The following is a 16,512-nucleotide window of genomic DNA, read 5'->3' as shown; positions in this document are numbered from 1 at the left end:
TTCCAGCAACACATTTTCAGCTCTGATCTCCAGCATCTGCAGACCTCTCTTTCACCCCAACTATACCCTAAATGCTGCTGTCCTGCACACTTCAGTTTAGCTTGATGAACAGTCACCTGGACTCAAAATGTTTACATGCTCTCTCTCCATGGATGCTTTGTTATATGTTATAATCTCCAGCATTTGTTTTCAATATAGATTCCAGCATCTGCAGTAATTTGCTCCCACATTGTGTGTATTGAATATAGAATTAGATTAGATTAGATTAGATTTTTTTTTTAGATTAGATTACTTTTAGATTAGATTAGATTAGATTAGATTACTTACAGTGTGGAAACAGGCCCTTCGGCCCAACAAGTCCACACCGACCCGCCGAAGCGCAACCCACCCATACCCCTACATTTACCCCTTTAACCTAACACTATGGGCAATTTAGCATGGCCAATTCACCTGACCCGCACATCTTTTGTGACTGTGGGAGGAAACCGGAGCACCCGGAGGAAACCCACGCAGACACGGGGAGAATGTGCAAACTCCACACAGTCAGTCGCCTGAGTCGGGAATTGAACCCGGGTCTCTGGCGCTGTGAGGCAGCAGTGCTAACCACTGTGCCACCGTGCCGCCCATCTGATGCACTATCTGATGCACTCCTAATTGTGCTTTAAAATTTACTGGTTCAGTGGAATTGTAGTAAATGATGCTTGAATTTACCATTTCTTTGGGCTACTTCATCAGCTTAATGTTGGGAAGTATTTGGGTGGAGGCGCAGAGCAGGACGAAAATAGTCAACCTGGTTTTTAATGCAACGACGTTGTTTCAGAATGAGTTAAGCTCCTTTTATGAGAGTTAGGCATATAATTCAGTCTCCTCTTGTTCAGGTCAGTTTTATGAATGCAAAAATCAGTGAGGGTTTGGCAGCCTAACCATTGAAAGTTTCTTGAGTGACACTGCCAAAATAAATTCAATGAGCATTTATCTAATGGTCTGTGTGAAGGTATTCTACATTGAACTACTGCTGACATTTCAAAAGGAATTTATTAGCTGTGAAGTTTGAGGATATCCTAAACAATGATCCATAGATATTCTTCTGTCTCCTAAATTGCCTTATTAGAGACATTAACCTCTCAGCTGCAGAATCTGGGTTTATGCCTTGCAATTAAATGTTTTGTGCGTGAAATTTTGTTGCGTATTTGATTATACTGTAATAATCTGGCTGTCGTTCTTCAGATTTGAATATATGGGCATTTGATACAGATTTGTTTCGCTTGTGTGCTAAGCTAATTTTCATTGTATAGAATGACAAGAAATTAGTGTAGATTTCTGTGTAGAAGGTACATGTGTTAATCTGTTTCATTAATGGAATTCATTATCTTCTGCCAAAACTGTTGGGTTTATCTCATTCCTCGCAACTAAACTGATTTCAAATTTGCTAAAAACTAATTGAAAATGTGAGCATACATGAGTGGATTTACTAATATTTTGGCGCTCTTTTTATATTAATTCTGTGCTGAACTTGCCCTATGCTGACAAATGAATATTGTCTCCTGGTCTGAAATTTTTTTTTATAAAAGAAAAGTTTTCAAATTCATTCCTAGCCTCTGCATTTCTTAACTTTCTCTAAACCTCCTCTAGTTCACAATCATCTGAGATTTTTCTGTGACTCTCTGATTCTAGACTTCGACATACCCATGACCTTGTTTGCTCCAGAATAGAGAAGATTCTCATAGCCCGAAACGTCGATTTTGCCTGTCCTCGGATGCTGCCTGAATTGCTGTGCTCTTCCAGCACCACTGATCCAGGATACCCATGACCTTGTTTGCTCCAGAATAGAGAAGATTCTCATAGACCATCAATGGCAAAATGCAGTACAGAATTTAGTCATTCTTTGGTCAGAGTCCTGTTCGTTGGTGCTGATGATGGCAGCCAATGAATTTTGAGCATTGAACGAAAAAAATAAAATGATCTTTTTAAGTTTAGGGTTATTTCAGAAGTATCTATGCCATCAGAGGCAGCTCATTATGAGCTTGCTGTTGTTGGCATTTGGGAAATAGAATTTATGTGATTTTATTTAATTTCAGAGAATAAAGCTTTTTTCTTTGTTTCAGCCAGAAAGCTCTGTAAAAGTCTTATTACTCTGTGTCAGGTTTGATAACTGTTGGCATCCAAATTATCTTGTAATATTCAATGGGACATGTTCATCTTAATGGAATTTCTTTGTTACAATATGCATTGAACCACACAAAGTATCGATTAAAAATATTGACCCCTTTTGGAAATGTTTCTCTCACTGCATCAAAGGAAAATAATTAGGGTGAAATGATGTCTATATATTAACACTAGTCTCATAAATGCAAGATCTTTATTTTCTGTTCACTTCAAGAAATTACAGTGAGATGTAAATTGTTCCATGGCATAAATCACCGCTCTGAGTGCAGAAGTTTAGTTCGGACATGAGATCCAAATGCTGAGTAAAGAAGCGTAATAGAATTTATGCTGCACAGTCCCTAAAATTGCCAGCCAACTTAACTGCCATTCAGCTCTGGATGAGCTGAAGTTTCCCCCAGGTAAATATTGGGAAAATTGAAGCTGCTGTTTTTAAACCAAACACAAACTATGCACTTGCTAAGTTAGTTTCCTCTCCCTGGCAACTGTTCGAGACTGAACCAGATTATTTCCAACTTTTGTGTTGTATTCACCCTGAGGTTAGCTTTTAACTACATTTGCTCTGTCACTAACACCCAGTTTAACATTGCATATTTGTACCCGACTTCATTTCATCCGCTGTTGAAACTGCTATTTACGCCTTTGTAGCCTCCAGAATTGACTATCTGATGCACTCCTAACTCAGCTCCCACATTCTACTCTGCATCCAAAACTCTTCTGGACCTGTTCCTTACTCTCAGCAAATCCAGTTCACCATCATGTCTTTTTTTTGTACTTGCAGATATATATTTATTCAGAAAATAAAATACAAGTGGTAAGGAGAGGAGACTAAATAGTAGGATATAAAGATTGTGTTCAGTTTTAAAACTCTTGTCCTTGTTTTCGTATTTCCCAATGTCTTAACCCTTTGTTTGTAATCTTCGCCAGCTTTAAACACACCTGAGATATTGTTGCCTATCAGATTCTAACTTCATGGACATCACCAATTCTTAATTGCTTGACCATCAGTGGTCATGTTTTCAGTGGTCTAAACTCTCACTTTTGGAATTCTCTCCTGAAACTCCGCCACCTTGTTTTAAGACAACTTCTATTTCATGAACCTTTGGCCATCTGACCTCTTATCTCATCTGAGACAGTGTCATATGTTTTATAACATCTCAAGTGCGTAGGGATGATTGTTAAAGTTAGTTGATGGTTAGTTTATACAAAAAATTCTGAACAGATTATGTAGGAAGCATTTTAAGCATCCTGCTCTTCAAATATTTAACTGTCGTTTTACTTCTATATATTTAATTAGTATTCTTGAAAAGATTTGTAACTCTGCTTGTGTGTGAGGTCGTAGATTCATTCTCCAAGCTGCTGTTTTTCTGCAGATGTTTTGACGCCTTGCCAGGTGACATATGGGGTCCAGTTCATTGTGTTTATTGAATATTATATTATTATCAATAAACACATTGAACTGGACCCCATATACAAACCACTTCGATAATGAACCGGAAGCACCAGATAACAGAGGTACACAATTACCATGCAGGACAGACCACCAAAGCTTTATCGAAGGCGCATTGACAATGTCACCTAGTGAGATGTTGAAACATCCGCAGAAAAACACCAGCTCGACGAACGAATCTATGACCTCATTTAATTAGTAATTAGATATAACCAAATAGTTCTAGTGGTAAACACTAATTGTGGATTGATGCCCTTCCTCCTCAAGAAGGGGCTGGAAAATATGGTGAGCACCCCATTTGATTTTTATTGATATGGCATGATTGTAGAGTTAATTATTGAACTAGGACAGGTTACACTATTGTTTGTTTTAATAAAGAACCAGAGATCAGTTAATGCAAGTGTCTGCTAGTGGAATGTGCTCATCAGAAAATAAAATATAAGTGGTAAGGAGAGGAGACTAAATAGTAGGATATAAAGATTGTGTTGTGCATCCAGATTCAAACCTTATGGAGCATTTTAGTTTTGACAAAAAATAATTGTTTCCAAAACTAAATTGTTCATTGTAAGCTTCAAATATCACTGAAATATAAAATTTAAGTTAATTTGCAGTCATGTTTGACTCATTCCTGCAACTTAACCTGTAAGATTCTTTTCAAAATAAGGTCTTTTGATTTGGGATCTTGGAATAGGTTCTGCAGAAATGGTGTGTAAAGAAATATTTCCAGTCCCCAGACTCTCACAAGATCTAAACATTTATTCGGTGATCCATGTTTTGTGTCACAAAACTGCCATAAACACAGGAAATGTGCATTAATTTGGGTGTACTGTTATACAAAATAGTTTACATAGACATAAGTATTTGAACAGAACATGTGGCAAATGTTTTGTCAATGAAAAATAACTTCTTTCCCCTTATGAACATGGTTTTGAGAGAGTTTTTTTATGACATGAAAGAGCTAATTGAGTGATTCTTCACTGTGTGGCCATCAAATATGTTGTCTTATTACTTGGCTGCAAAGCATTGATTTTACTAACATTTAGAAACATTTTCTAGACGTAGCTGCATTGGTGGTCATATTGTTATATATGGAAATATTATGAAGAGCATATAAGGTACATCTTGGAATCTGGTCCAAACAATTTATGTGGGTCTCTATCTTTCATGTGAGAAAATGATTGTAATCCTATTCGCCTCTGTTATTCCTTTCATTGTTTTTTTTTGCCATCATCTACTTATCAAATGTACTTTGTTTGGTGATTTTTTTTGCATTACTTTGTTGAGATAAATTTACAGTCCTATATCTCTGAAGATGTATATCGTTACATCTTCTCAAACATTTCTTGCATTATTGATCTCGCATTCCAGTGGTAACGATTTGCTTTTATCCTGCTCTTTTGACACCTGCAAGTGTTTTTATTTAAAATCATTTCTTGGCATATATTTTTGTAATGGAAAATATTAAATTTTTCTAATATTTTCTCATTCGTTTTCTCATACCAAGTACAATGTGTAGAGTCCAGTACTGCACAAGATACTGTAATTGAGCTTTTTACTTTTATATGGATTCATCATTATCTTTTAGCATTTATGTTCTGAACCTTGTTATGAAACGTGGAATTCATTGTGCCCCTTTTTCTCCACAGTCTTACAAACCTAATTTAGTGGTCAATGAACCTGTACCTCCTCATTCCTTTTACATTTATCCCAGATCGTAAGTGCTGGATGAGTCAGATTCCAGACTCTTGTTTTTTGGTTATTGGTTTATTATGGTGGTCCGTTAATGAACATATTCCCAAAAATGGTGTGTTTTTTTAAAGTGCAAGTTCCTTTCAAAAAATCAAAACAAATCCATTTTCCTTTACTTCAGAATCCAAATTTGCAAGTAATGATAAGACATTATGATCCTTCATCGTATTTTGCTCTTGTGCAGTATTGAGGCAGTCTTTCTGGGTTTGCATTTAAGTTATTGATGCAAATAGTGAAGAGAATTAGCCATCCAATTGAGTATCTTTTAGACTACACAATGATTCATACCAAAATGCCAAAGTTTGTCACAGTAAAAGTTTGCATCATTCTGACCCTATACTTTTGTTCCCATTGAAGTATGAGTGGTATGATTCAAGGCAGGAAAAGCTGAATGGTGAGGAATGAAGAAAAGCCAATCATCTTGTTTGGACAATCACTATTTTTTCTTTTATTTTTCTCATTTTTGGTTTGGAATTAAGTTGAAGTTGAAAATTGAACTTTGCTCTTTGAACAGCAGCTTGCTTTCTGGGAGAAAAAACAGAACAAAGACCTCATTACTGTGGCAAACTGAATTTGAAAGATAATACAAGTTTATTACTTGTCTCAGGGCGCACGACAATTTGGCACCAAGGTGCTCCAAGTAGTCCTTCAATATCCACTGCTGGGTGGATATTGAATTGGTCAATCAAGGAAGGACTACTGTGCACGCTCGAATGGGTTTTGACAGCAGGTTGTTTTTTGTTTTGAAAGGTTCCCGACAGTGCTGCTCTTGTTTCTTTCTCTCTCTCTGGTTTTGCTTCAGTGGGCAACTTTTTGCATGCTGAGAGAAGAGAATCATGCTCTGTAAGAAGTGGGTGAATAGTTCTGGAAGTCTGTTGAGGCTGTTTGTATTGACTGATGATTTTGGAATTCGAGCAAGATATATAGTCCTATGTGTCTGGGATACAACCCATTGCCCAAGGTATTCATGAAGGCTGGGTATTCATTGTTGAACCTGTTTATCAAACTGGCAAATTACAAATAATTTTTTTTAAATTTATTCCTTAACTGTGTCTATGTGTCTGTCAGTATGAGAGTGGATTTTATATTCAAAGATGGTTGAGCTTAAATTGTACATGTTCATAAAATAGCTTTGTTGTTTATCTCTATTTTCCTAAAGTTGCATTATTTAGAATTAATTGTTACTTTTTTGTATAAGTTATAAACTTACAAGATCCATTATTCACCTCATTCCTGAAGAAGGGCTTATGCCCGAAACGTTGATTCTCCTGCCCCTCGGATGCTGCCTGTCCTGCTGTGCTTTTCCAGCTTGGTGTTTTGGTTATGCTTTATTTTAGCATAGGAAAAGGTCCATCGTCTTGTCTATGGACTAGTCAAAACAACTACCTGAGTATAAGACCATAAGAAATGGGAACAGGTGTCGGAAGTGACAGTGTGCAAGCACTTTGGGAGCAGTGAGCATAATTCTATTAATTTTAAAGTAGTTGTGAAGAGCAACAAAACTGGTCCACAGGTTGAAGTTCTAAATTGGGGCAAGGTGAATTTTGATGGAATTAGACAGGAGCTTGCAGGGGTTAATTGGAGTAGTTTGTTTGCAGACAAAAGGACGTCTGGCACGTGGGAGGCCTTTAAAAGGGAGATAGCTAGAGTTCAAGGTCCAGCTGTTCCTATGAGGGTGAAGGGCAGGTTGGCAGAAATAGGGAACCCTGGATAACAAGGCATATTGAGGCTTTGACAAGAAAAAAGGAGGCATGGCTTAGGTACAGGTAGCTGGGATCAAAGGAATCTCTGGAGGTATATAGGGAATACAGGAATTTACTGAAAAAGGAAATCAGGAGAGCAAAAAAGGGGCACGAGAAAACCTTGGCTGAGAAGATTCGGGTGAATTCAAAGATGTTCTTTAAGTATATTAAAGGGAAAAGGATAACTGGAGAGAAAATAGGGCCTCTCAAGGACCAAAGTGGACATGTATGTGTAGAATTGCAGGGGATGAGCGAGGTTCTCAATGAATATTTCTCCTCTGTGTTTACTGTAAAGAAAGACATGAAGAAGGGTGGCTCAGTGGCTCGCACTGCTCCCTCACAGCAGCATGGTCCCAGGTTTGATTCCAGCCTCTGGTGTCTGCCTGTGTGGAGTTTGCACATTCTCCCCGTGTCTGTGCGGGTTTCCTCCGGGTACTCCGGTTTCCTCCCAAAGTCCAAACATGTGCAGGTCAGGTGAATTGGCCATGTTAAATTGCCCAAAGTGTTAGGTGCATTAGTCAGGGGGAAATGGGTTTGGGTGGATTACTCTTCAGAGGGTCGGTGTGGACCTGTTGGGCCGAAGGGCCTGTTTCCACACTCTAGGGAATCTAATCTAATTGGGAACTTGAAGTTAGTGATGATATCTTGGGGACAATCCATATCACAGTAGAGGAGGTGTTGGATGCATTAGAATGTATGAAGGTGGATAAATCTCCTGGTTCTGACCAGATATATCCAAGAACACTGCAAAAGGCTAGAGAAGAAATTCCAGGGGCCCTGGCTGATATTTTTGCATCATCGTTAACCACGGGCGAAGACTGGAGGATAACAAATATTGTGCCATTATTAAAGAAGGGCTGCAAAGAAAAGCCTGGAAACTATAGACCAGTAAGCTTAACATGCATGGTGGGTAGGTTATTTGAGAAGATTCAGAGGGATAAGATATACATGCATTTGGAAAGACAGGGTTTGATTAGGAGTAATCAACATGGCTTTGTGCGTGGAAGATCATGCCTCAAATTTATTATAGTTCTTTGATGAAGTGGCCAGCAAGGTTGATGAGGGCAGGGCGGTAGATGTAGTCTATATAGATTACTCCTAAGGCCTTTGATAAGTTCCACAGGGTAGGCTGCTCTGGAAGGTTAGATCACATGGAATCCAGGGCAGCTGGCAAATTGGATATACAATTGGCTTGATGGTAGGAAGTGGAGGGTAATAGTGGAAGGATGCTTGTTGGACAGGAGGTCTGTGACTAATGGAGTACCTCCACTAGTACTGGGTACATTCCTGTTTGTACTCAATATTGAAGATTTGGATTGAGAATGAAAAAGGCATGATTAGTGCGTTTGCTGATGACCCTAAAATAGATAGTATCGTGGAAGGTTATCAGAAATTCTAGTAGGAATTTGATCAGCTGGGTAAGTGAGCTAAGAAATGGCAAATGGAGTTTAATATAGATAAGTGTGAGGTCTTGCATTTTGGAAAGTCAAATCAAAGTGGTGTTTCGTGGTGAATGGTAGGGCCTTAAGGGTGTAGTGGGGCAGAGGGATCTTGGAGTTCAGGTTCAAAGTTCTCTGAAAGTGGAGTCACAGATAGACAGGGCAGTGATGAAAGTTTTTGGCACACTGGCCTTCATCAGTCAGGAAATTGAGTATAGAAGTTAGGAAGTTATAGTGCAGTTACACAGGACATTGGTGAGGCTGCACTTGGGAGCATTGTGTTCAGTTTTGCTCACCTTGCTATAGGAAGGATGTTACTGGAAACTGGAAAGAGTACAAAAAAAGTTTAGAAGGATGTTGCCTGGACTCAATGATCTGAGTCATCGGGAGAGGTTGGACAAGGTAGGCCTACTACATAAGAGCCTATGAGACTGAGGGGGACCTTATAAGATCATGAAAGGCGTGGATAGGCTGAATGCACTTAAGTATTTTCGCAGGCTTGGGGAATCGAGGACTAGAAGGCATCAGTTTAAGGTGAGAGGGGAAAGAATAAAAGGGAGCCTGAGGGGCAACACTTCTAAAAAGAGGGTGGTACGCATATGGAATGAGCTGCCAATGGAAGTGGTTGAGGTGAGAACATTAACAACATTCACAAGGCATTTGGACAAATACATGGATAGGAAAGGATTGGAGCGATATGGGCCAAATGCAGAGAAATGAGGTTAGCGTGGACAGATGTTTTGGTTAGCATGCAGCAGTTCGGGCCAAAGGACTCTTAAGACTCGGATCACAGCTGATACGACATTCGTCATGTCCCCTTTCCTGCATTTTGCCCCGTCGCCCTTGACTCACCTACTGATCAAAAATCTATTTCGGCCTTAAGTATGCACGAGGACTCTACCCCTATAGCTTTCCATGGCAAGGAGTTCCAAAGACACTCAACTGTCAGAGAAGAAATTTGTTCTCTTCTCAGTTTTAAATTGGTGCCCTCTTATTTTGACACTATGCCCTCTGGTCCTAGACGTACTCATGATGGGAAACATCCTCTCAGCATTTACCCTGTCAAGCCCCTTAAGAGTCCTATGTATATCAGTGAAATCACCTCTTCTTTAGAATTGTTCTAAATTCCAATGAGTAGTCCCAAACTATTCAACTTTAGTTCATAAAACAATCCCTCCATACCAGGGAATATCCTCGTGAACCTTCTAGGAACTGCCTACAATGACATTACGTCTTTCCTTAAGTAAGGGGACCAAAACTGCCAACTGTCAACAGCCTTGGTGTTGTCTCATCAGCACCTTGTACTATTGCATAGTAAGATTTTTCTTGGACTCCAACTTCCTTGACACATAGACCAACATTCTATTAGCCTTCCTTATTATCTGCTGCACCTACGTGCGAGATTTTTGTGCTTTGTGCAGAAGTATTCCCAAGTTCCTTTTGTGTTATAGCTTTCTGCAGTTTTTCTCACTTCAGATGAATAAATCCACGTTTTACCACATTATACTCTATTTACCAACTTGTTGAGCTCCTTGGATGCTGCCTGAACTGCTGTGCTCTTCCAGCACCACTAATCCAGATACTTACTTAACCTATCAATAATCCCTCTGTAAACTCATTGTATCCCAATTGCAGCATGCCTTTCCACCTATTTGTGAGTCACCTGCAAACTTGGTTGTAGGACATTCAATTGCTTCATCCAAGTCATTAATATATGTTGTAAACAAATATGATCCTTGCACTGATCCCTGTGGATCCCCACTGGTTACAAGTTTTACAACATGGCGGTGAACTCCTTTGTTAATTAAACTAAACACCCTGAAAAGCTCACTTTGCCTCGTAATCTGTTAATATATGAGTGACCAGAGATCTTTGAAATTCCACTATTTAGAGAAAATATCAATCTGTTTTTTTAACTCTAAAAGTGAACATTAAACAACAATTGTTCACAACTCTAAACCCCTCTCTTAACTGCTTGTTACCTGCCTCTAACTCTATAATAATGTACTGTTCCAATAAAACACTAATTAAAATTGCATCAACTTAATTTCAAAACCATACAGCTGCTAGTGTCTTCAGTGTCTTTCTTTCTTCCGGCTGAAGATCTCCCTGGGTCATCATCTTTCTTTATACTGTGAAGATGTTTCATATGAAAAGGTACATTTGATAGAGAGTGTTTCGTAATCTCTCTGGTCTCTCTCGATGGCAGTTACTCTGATTTTCAAAATGCCTGCCTTTTTTTGACGTCGGATTGTCCCATTGGTTTGATGTTGGTAAACAATAAATTCAAATTTAATTTGAGTTTTAGTATCCTGGGGTCATAATTTAATCTGGTTAAATTCAAATTGTCAAACAGCAATCAATTTCACAGCCAAACGTTACATATTTTCAATTTTCCAGTACACTCTGACACTATTCTTGTAAGCTCTCAGTGTAGAACAAGCATTCACTCTCTTTTAAAGTTACAGTATACGCCTTCAATGTCATAACACCTCCCTCCCCCCCCCCTTAAGAAAAAAGGAATCATCATCACTGTGTGTGAGAGTGTGTGAATATAAAACATTGGAATATGTCCAATCTTATTTATACTTTTTCCTTTAGACCCTTGATAGCACATGTGCTGTCACATTTTTATGACACGTAATATGTACAATTTGTAAATTGAAGTCTGTAACATAAGACTCCAAAGAAGTAGTCTCACATTTTTGTCTTTAAATCGTTCCAAGAATGTAAGAGGATTGTGATCCGTGTACACAACTGTCTCTGACACACAGTTTGACACACAAACATTAAAATGTTTTCAGGCCAGTACCAAACTCAATAATTTCTCTGGTGGGTGTTGAGTTTCTTTGAAAAGTAGCCAGTTGTCTGTTGAATTCTATCATCATCTCCTATAGCAGTACACCTCCAACTCCTATATTGCTAGCACTGATTGCAACTTTGAAGGGTTTCAAAACATTTTGGTGTAGCTAATACTGCTTTTAAATTCTCAAATGCCTCCTGGCGTTGTTCTGTCCAGTGAAATTTTGTGTTGTTCTTTCGTAAATCTGCTAGCAGTGCCACCACGCTGCTGAAGTTTGGAACAAACTTCCGGTAGAATCGCTTAGTCCCAAATATCGAAGCACCTCTTTCTTTGAAGGTGGTCATGGAAATTCCTCAATGGCCTTCGTCTTCGTGTTCCTTGGGGTCCTTCATGTTCCTTCCATGACTGAAGTTATGTCTCAAGAACGTCACCTCTACCTTCGTGAATTCTGTTTTGTTTAAGTTTATTATCAGTTTTGCTTCTTGTAATTGTTCAAAGAGCTCTGCCAACTGTACCATGTGATCTTTCCATGACTCACTAAAGGTCACTACATCATCTAGATAAACTGCACAGTTTGTTAAGCCAGCCACTCTGTTCATGAGTCTTTGGAATGTGGCTGGTGCGTTCTTTATTCCAAAAAGCATCACTTTGAATTGATAGAGTCCATTTGGGGTTACAAACGCAGAAACGTCTTTCACTTTTTCTGATAATCACGCAGTAAGTCCAACTTTGTGATGTAACTGGATTGTCTAACTTGCTGTATACAATCCCCCAATCTTGGTATTGGGGTATGAGTCCGATTTTGTGCTGGCGTTTACCTTCCGATAGTCCACACAAAATCGTTGAATCCCAGTTTGGGAACTAACACGATCAGCGAACTCCACTTGCTCTGACTCTGTTCAATGATATCTTTGTTGAGCATCACATTCACTTCCTTTTGTTCCTGTGTGGCTTTGAAAGTATTAAGTCTGTAGGGGTGTTGTTTTATCGGAACATCATTCCCTACTTCCACCTCATGCTCAATTATATTAGTCCTCCCGACCCTATTCCTGCATGTGCTACAACAAACCTTTCAGCTTGGTTTTTTTGCTCCTAAGACAGATGGTTCACTATCCTGTCCCACTCCTCAAGGACTTCCTCATTGTTTAACATATTTTGAGGCACATCAGACTCCATGACATTGGGATTTGATTCCTTACTCTGCTCTCTCTGTTATGGTAAGGTTTCAACATATTCACATAACCTACCCGATGGGAAAAAAAAACTATCTGACATCTTTACCAGATAATTTACATGATTTTATTTCTCTCAAATTCGATGGGGATTACTAAACCAGGCTTTGAAGGTATCTCCTACCACTGGTAACAATCTCCACAGGAAAACATCCAACTTTCAAAGCCTTTATCTGCCACCTGCTTCATTCTATACTGTGCCCTCTTCAGGTGCTGTTTAGCTAACTCACCTACTGGATTTACTGTCTCCCTCAGCTCAGATACAATGTCCAAGTTTAAGATCTCCAACTTTGGTCCTGTCAATGTTTCTTTAATTAATTTCAAAAGCCCTCTCACTTCATGTCTGAATATTAACTCGGGGAGTAAACTGAGTAGATTCATTTGGGGCATTTCTAATGGCAAACAATACGAATGGGATACCTTTATCCCAATCATTTGGGTAATCCTGACTGTACGCTCTCAACATGGTCTTTATGCGACCTTTCCAAAGCTCCCTAAGATTCAGGATGATACGCATTTGGTTTAAAGTGCTGTATGCCTCAGCTATCCATGGCTTCCTTAAACAGCCTAGCAGTAAAATTAGACCCTTGATCTGTCTGAATCTCTCTGGGAAGCCCATACTGTGTGAAGAAAGCTACTAAATCCTCTACCACCCTTTTTGCTTTAATACTCTGTAATGGAATTGCCTCTGGAAATCTGGTAGACACCTCCATTATGGTGAGCAAGTACTCGTTCCCACTTTTAGTTTTGTGAAGAGGACCTACATAGTCAATCATAACCTGCGTGAAACGTTCTTCGAATGCGGGAATTGGCAATAAAGGTGCTGGTTTTGTTATTGCCTGTGGCTTACCTACCAATTGGCATGTATGGCAAAATTTAACCACATCCTTGCGTAGTCCAGGCCAATAGAAATGCTTTTGTGCTTCTGCTCGAGTCTTCCTCGCACCTAGGTGACCACCTGCTGGTAATTCATGTGCTACCCGTAACACTTCCAGTCTGTATGCTACCATCAACACAATCTGGTGCACTTCTGCCCATTTCTCCTCTGCACTAACTTGCCGTGTTCTCCATTTTCATCTCAGCATTCTTTCTTTAATATAATAACCCTCAGGAATAATTCTTTTCTAAGTATGCACCCATGTGTATGTATATATATATATGTGTGTGTGTGTGTGTTTTATTGTCTCATCATTCTTTTTTAAGTCCATTAGCCTTTCAGTACTAAGCAAATGTGATGCTATTACTTCCTTAGCAACTGATTCAAACGTTTTTCCAAGAATTGATGTTAGGCTAATTGGTGAATAGTTACCTAAAATTGCCTCATTCCCTCTTTGAATAGGGCTGTTATATGGGCAGTTTTCCAGTCTTCCAGTACTATTGCAGAATCCAAGGATTTTTGGAAAATTACAGATTTAATGCATTAAAATCAGTGCTTCCATTATCTCTGTAACTACTTCTTTCAGGATTCTCGGATGCAATCCATTATGGCCAGGGGATATATCTGTCTTTAGCCCTATTAGTTTGTCTAATACTACTTCTGTAGTGTTGATGGTGGTATTATGGTACTTAATTCCTTCCCCAAAATAACGGCATGGTGGCTCAGTGGTTAACACTGCTGCCTGACAGTATCAGCGACCTGGGTTTGATTCCTGCCTCGGGCGACTGTCTGCATGGGTTTCCTCTGGGTGCTCCGATTTCCTCCCACAATCCAAAGATGTGCAGGTCATGCAGGTGCATTGGACATGCTAATTTAAGTCAGGGATAAATATAAGGTAGGGAAATGGGTCTGGGTGAATTACTCTTTAGAGGGTCAGTGTGGACTTGTTGGGCCAAAGGGCCTGTTTCCATACTGTAGGGAATCTAATCATAATCATATTCTTTAGTATTAATGGGATATTCTAAGTATGTTCCATCGTAAAGACTAATGCAAGTTCTAATCCCATTTTCATCTCATTTTCCACCTCTTGGCCATATCCTTATGCACTTGCAATGCCAAGAGATATATCTAAACTCTGTTATGAGGGTTTCTCCCTCTCCCACTCTTAGGTTCCCACCACCTCTGGGAGGAAAAGAAAATCCTTACATCTCCCCTAGACCTTCTACTCCTTACCTTAAATCTATGTCCCCCTGGTCATTGATCTGTCCCTCAAGGGGAAAAATTTCTTACCATTTACATATCCCATGCTTCTGATAATTTTATATATCTCAAATCACGTTCCCTGTTAATCTGTTCTGTTTTAAGGAAAACAACCCCATCTCTTCATCACTGAAACTCACCAGCTCAGGAAACATCCTAGTAAATTTTCTCTGCACCCTATCCGGTGCTATCACATCCCTTTTATAATATGGATTCCAGAACTGCACATGATATACTTGCTTCGTCTAACTAACATTTTATACAGTTTCAGTGTTACCTCCCTACTCCTAAACTCTATGTCCAGGCTAATTAAGGCAAATATCCCATGCCTTAACCACTTTATCCATCTATCCTGAGACCATGAGGAACATGCACATCAAGATCTCTTTGATCCTCTGTATTTCTATTCATTTATGTATTCTTTTGCCTTATTTGTCTTGTCCATGTACGTCCCCTCATTGAATTCCATTGGCCACTGATCAGCCCATCTGACCACCTCATCCTATCGTCCTTACTATTTACGCTCTACCAATTTTACTAACCTCCTACATTCAGGTCTGAATTATCATTCATAAGCCATAAACACTGAGCTCTCTGGGACCCCAGTAGACCCAGACTTCCATTCGGAAAAACATGCCTCAAGAGTCACCCTCTGCTTCCTGCTACTCAGCCAATTGTGGATCCAATTTGCCAAATTTCTGAAGATTGAATGGGCTTTTACATTTGCTGTCAGTCACCAATGTAGGACCTTCTCAAAGTCTTAATAGACTAGTCTCCACAGCATCCAGTTGGTACAAAACTTATGATTATTATAAGTACTCGGTTCCAAAAAGCCTTAGTGATGGCCTGTTTGGGGAATCACTATGTCTCACCTGAAGACTTTAGACTCTGGAATATTGAGCTGCCAGACCTGCCTCTTCCTTAGCTATGTGTTTTTGTGCTCGATATGATTCTATTCCCTTGGGTTAATCACCACCTTTAACTCATTTGCCTTACTTGCAATATTCCTTGCATTAAAATAAATGCCACCCAAACTTTGAGCTCCCTCATGTATAACTTGACAGGAAGTACGCTGACTCTCAGACTGACTTGGCATTTCTTCTGCAATTGTCTGTTCATCACCAGCAATTTTATCTCCACTGCATATCCCATTTCTGAGTCAAATTAATATCCCAGACAGATAGAGATACACGCACGCACACTCTCATTGTAGCTGGGCTCTGACTGTACTCAGTTTAAAAATGTGTTGCTGGAAAAGCGCAGCAGGTCAGGCAGCATCAAAGGAGAAGGAGAATCGACGTTTCGGGCATAAATCCTTCTTCAGGAATGAGGAGGGTGTGCCAAGCAGGCTACGATAAAAGGTAGGGAGGAGGAACTTGGGGGAGGGGCGTTGGGAATCCGATAGGTGGAAGGAGGTTAAGGTGAGGGTGATAGGCCGGAGAGGGGGTGGGGGCGGAGTGTGGCCAAGTGGTCTAAAGTGCCGATTCAAATTCCAGTCACTACGAAGGCCTAGGCTTGAATCCCACTGTTGCCAGCTTTATCGGCATGTGCTGTGTTTAAATCCAACACAACAAAGCGAGTTTCCTTCTTGGGAATTGGTTTAGTTCAGTTGGCTGGATCATTAGTTTACAGAGTAGTTTGTGATGGATATGGAAGGATTCCTTGGGGCCTTGGAGGGAAGTGAAGGGGGAGGTGTGGGGGCAAGTTTTGCATTTCTTGCGGTTGCAAGGGTAGGTACCGGGACTGGAGGTTGGGTTGGTGGGGGGTGTGGATCTGACGAGGGAGTCGCGGAGGGAG

The 16,512-nt window shown here is 39.8% G+C and overlaps 1 protein-coding gene across 2 annotated transcripts in view; it reads left to right on the top strand.

Moving 5' to 3' along the window:
• LOC122564342 (protein Jumonji-like) overlaps positions 1-16,512 on the top strand; it is a 438,171-nt gene that overhangs the window by 310,811 nt on the left and 110,848 nt on the right. The window lies entirely within an intron of this gene.

This window comes from Chiloscyllium plagiosum, chromosome 29 (assembly GCF_004010195.1).
Source record: "Chiloscyllium plagiosum isolate BGI_BamShark_2017 chromosome 29, ASM401019v2, whole genome shotgun sequence".
NCBI classification, from domain to species: Eukaryota; Metazoa; Chordata; class Chondrichthyes; order Orectolobiformes; family Hemiscylliidae; genus Chiloscyllium; species Chiloscyllium plagiosum.
The sequence above is the reverse complement of the archived record's forward strand: the minus strand, read 5'-3'. Positions and strand labels throughout refer to the sequence as shown.